Consider the following 4667-nt stretch of genomic DNA (forward strand, 5'->3'; position numbering starts at 1 on the left):
CAAGGGCTTTGCACACTTATGTGCATACACAGAATAGGTAAGAAAGACATTTATACGTGACAGAAACACTTATAAGTAAGTATAAATACCTATGAGTAATCCAATGAAAGAGGAGACTAGAATAATAAAAATGGCTCTCAAATACACTTATATTTACTCTTCAGGACATAGAAGGAACATAGAAGAAAGAGTAGTAAACTCAGCTTGGAGGTGTTAGCTAAGGCATTCCTGAGAAGGTGACATTTGAATTAGGCCTTGAAGGATGAATAAGAGTCCATGAGGCAAAGAAAGGGAAAAGGATTCCACGCAGAGGAAGAGCAGGTGCAGAAGTACAGAGACATGAAGGAGCACAGTGGTTTCGGGAAAGGTGAGAACTGTACTGTGGCTGGAATAGAGGAAACGGGGTGGAAGAGAGGGTGTAGAAACAAATGGAATAATGGTGAACCAAGTTGGAAGGTTTCATTGGGCAGCCCTTTGGCGGGTTATCACCCTTAGGAATTTGGGCTCCATCTTGGAAGAAATGGAGAGCCCACACGGTTTTCAATTAGGGACTTGTAAATTTGATAGCTAAGGATATCTATCAATGGTGGGAAGGCTAGGAGACCTCTTCCTGTTCGACTCTTCCAGCATCCAGCAGAAGAGGGATCTCTACTAGAGAAAGAATCCTGGAATTCACGTGGTACTTGCAGACACAGCTTTTGAGTTTGTTTCTTCTAAGCTATGTAACCTAAAGACTCTAGTTTTGGAAATGGAGCATGGGAAAGAGGAGGGAGATAAAGAGGGGGGAGAAATAATACTTGACTCCAATTCCTCAAAGGAAAAAAGAAAGTATAATGTCTCTTTATCGAAACATGTATTTAAAATAATCACAAAAAATAAAGTTCAGTTTTTGCAGAGTGGGCTACTGGAGGAGAATCATAAATGACCAAAGAACAACAAAGCAGAAAAAATAAGCACAGGAGAAAGAATAAAAAACAGGAAGTCAGCAGGCAGCATTTCCCCATGAGGTCATTGGCAAAGGCCCAGGGGCCTCTTCTCTACAGGTCATGGGTGGGGAAGGGAAAGCTGGGACGCAGGCCTTTTCTCATAGCCATGGGCACCGAACAGGGCAGAACACAGGGTCAATGCCAGACACACCTGGAAATTTTCAAAAACTGTTTGTATGTGGGATGGGGGTGGGGTGATCTCAAGGCTGCCCAGCTGGAGACAAGCCCGGTTCAAGTCAGGAGCTGAGTCGCCCCTCTGGGTCTGCCATTAAGCAATTGTGTGACCTGGGCAATAGCCTCCACCTCTCTGGCCTGTTTCTTCACCTGGGATTTAGTATGATTGACAAGGCCTCTCCATGCATGGGTGGCCAAGGGGCATGTTGAAATCCACTGTGCACTCTGGCATGAGCTGAAACCAGGAAGAACAATTGTTTAATTTTTCCAATTTACACCAAAACATTGTTCTGCCAGCCAAACCCACAGCCTCCGGAGCTGGGACCACTCAGAAAGGTCCCCTTTTCTCCTTCATATGTAGGAGTTTCGTGGGCAAACAGTGGCACTGAAGTGAGGTGGTGTGGAGGCACAGAGAACCAGGTCAGAAAGAAAGGGTGAAGCCACCCTGGGGAGAGTCTTGGATGCCACGATAAGGAATTTAGACTTGTTCTTGAAAGAAATGGAGAGCCAGATCTGCCTGAGGTCACTTGCCCGCCCCCAATGCCTTCTCCTGGCCACTTGCACAAGGGAGAGCCCCTGCTGCCACCGACACCCCACCTCCCAACACAGCAGGCTGTCTCAGCCACCCTGGGGGTGAGTGCTGGGTTTTGGCATGACCTTCATTATGCCCGCTGCGATAGGAAGGAGCTGAAACAGCTCCAGCACCTACTTCCACGTCCAGCCTTACCTAGGCCCACTGAGGCTGGCCCAGGTATACAACCCAAAGTAGGGGGCAGCTAATGCCCCATGGTGTGAACTTTGAGCAGTGATAGACCCAAGTAACAGATAGGTTCTTGATGCTTCTCCCCAACACGCTGCTCTGAGGTGCAGTGGTTTTATGTGGCCTCCCCAGACACTCTAGTGTGGCTTGGTGATTCTTTCTGTTTCATGGGGTGCCACAGCCAGCTTTATTATCCCACTTTGTTGGTTTTCACTATTTCTTTTTTTCTTTTCTTTTTTATTTTTTTTGAGACAGAGTCTTGCTCTGTCGCCCAGGCTAGAGTGCAATGGCACGATCTTGGCTCGCTGCAACCTCCACCTCCCAGGTTCAAGCGATTCTCCTGCCTCAGCCTCCCGAGTAGCTGGGATTAAAGGCATGTGCCACCACGCATATGCCACCATGCCCGGCTAATTTTTTTTATTTTTGGTAGAGACGGGGTTTCACCATGTTGGTCAGGCTGATCTTGAACTCCTGACTTTAAATGATCCACCTGCCTCAGTCTCCCAAAGAGTTGGGATTACAGGCGTGAGCCCCTGCACCTGTCTGGTTTTCACTATTTCTCTGCCTCATTTCCTCTTCCTCTCACACTTCATAAGCTTTATCATGTGAGTGCTGCCTTTTTTTTTTTTTTTTTTTTTTTTTAGGCGAAATGGGTTGTGATAGAGGGCTGGGCAAGGTGGCTTATGTCTGTAGTCTCAGCACTTTGAGAGTCTCAGGTGGGTGGATCACTTGAGGTCAGGAGTTCCAGGCCAGCCTGGCCAACATGACAAAATCCCTTCTCTACTAAAAATAAAAAATAAAAAGAACAGATACTGGCCATCTTGCTGGCCCTGTCTAGTGAGGGTTTGCCACATTCGTAATGTTACATTTCTTGCTTTTGAGTGTGTTAGAACAAACTCATACTCCTTACAAATATTTGGGCAGTAGAATCAAGAGAACATGGAGTCAAACAGGCCAGTCTTCGAATCCTAGTCCCATCACTCACTAGCTCTGTAAAGTTCTCTAAGACCTGACTTCTCCATCTCTTAGTTTCCTCCTCCATGAGATGAAGATAATCAAACGTACTCCATTGAGTCAGTGGTGATGAAATTAAATGAGATGATGTACATGGGTTACTTAGCATATTGCTGGACATACAGGATGAGCTGGCAAGGGTGTTTTTGTTGTAATGATTAGGAAAATTGAAGCATAGGAGACTTTTGGGTCAGTGCCCTGGGAACAGCAACTGCAGAGAGGGACTGCAGGACTCAGGCCTGAGGGAGGGGCAAAACGCCGGTGGCTGAGGCCAGTCTGGAAGATTTCCCAGACCAGATTCCAAGTGTGGGGATGGGGAATGACATGAACAACAATCCAGGTCTCCTCTGGAACCCATTTCATCTCCAAGGCTGCATAGACCCACTGAGCCACTCACACTGACCTCAGCCCAGAGCAGATCTGCCTCCCATCTCTGAATGCTATTTCCACCGCTGCTCCTGTCCCCATTTTATCCTCAGAAAGAACAAGCTTCTTGCCTGGTTGTTTTCACTGTGGCCTTGGTATTGAAAGCTAAAGGCATGATTTGGCAGAAGGTAAAGCCTGGGGCAACCTAGGACAGAGGCTTTTGCTGCCCACAGCCTCAGCAGCCTGCAGACACGTCTGATGCCAGCTTGGATGTCAGAGACTACAAGGTCATTGTCACACGTGCATGGTGGTGCTACTGCTTGAGCCCTTTGTTTATTTTTATTGTTCTACTGCTACTGGTGGTAACAGACTACCAGTGGGGAAAGGTGGGAAGGAGAGGGGAAGAGGTTTCTACCCCTTCCCCATTTCCCTGTGTCTTTATTGCTGCCCCACATCTGGAGCTAGGCAGTTGGGTTTGAGGGAACTGGAGCAGGCTGGAGAATGTGGTACTATGGGTCATAGACAGGCTTAAGGGAGGCCTTTGTTTTTTTCTGTTTTTCTTTTTTTATGATGGAGGAGTGTGCACATGGAAAGAGCCAGAGATAGAGAGACAGAGAGAGAGAGAGAGAGATGAAAGCTGTTAGACCAAAGACCCCGAGGAAACATGTGAGGGATGAAGGTGCTGGAATCCAGGGCACTGGGGAAGAGATTCTGGTGTCTATATAGATGGCACACCCAGTTCTCTGACACTGGTGGGGAGGATGTGAGGGCTGGCAGACCTAAATACTTTTGTGGGAGAGAGGTTGGAAGCAGAGGGATTTCGCGCCGGATGGTCTCAATTTTCTTTCTTTCTTTCTCTTTCTTTTCTTTTCTTTCTTTCTTTCTTTTTCTTTCTTTCTCCTTCCTTCCTTCCTTCTTTCCTTCTTTTCTTTTTGACGGAGTCTCACTCTGTCACCCAGGCTGGAGTGCAGTGGCACGATCTTGGCTCACTGGGTTCAAGCAATTCTCCTGCCTCAGCCTCCTGAGTAGCTGGGACTACAGGTGCACACCACCATGCCTGGCTAATTTTTGTATTTTTAGTAGAGACAGTGTTTCGCCATGTTGGCCAGGCTGGTCTCGAACTCCTGACCTCAGGTGATCCACCCACCTCAGCCTCCTAAAGTGCTGGGATTACACTTTAAGACACCCAGCTAGGCAGGATGGTCTCAATTTTTGCTGGGAGCTAGGAGGCAAAGCCATCTGCTAAAAGGGGACTTGAGGTAAGGATGGAAATTAAGGAGTAGTGGGGAAGGTCTGGAATAGCCATCGTGGGGATAGGAAAGGCTGCTTCCTAGATGCAGGTCAAAGGATTGTACAGATGCACTGAG

The sequence above is a fragment of the Pongo abelii genome, chromosome 16, assembly GCF_028885655.2.
Source record: "Pongo abelii isolate AG06213 chromosome 16, NHGRI_mPonAbe1-v2.0_pri, whole genome shotgun sequence".
Taxonomy (NCBI): Eukaryota; Metazoa; Chordata; class Mammalia; order Primates; family Hominidae; genus Pongo; species Pongo abelii.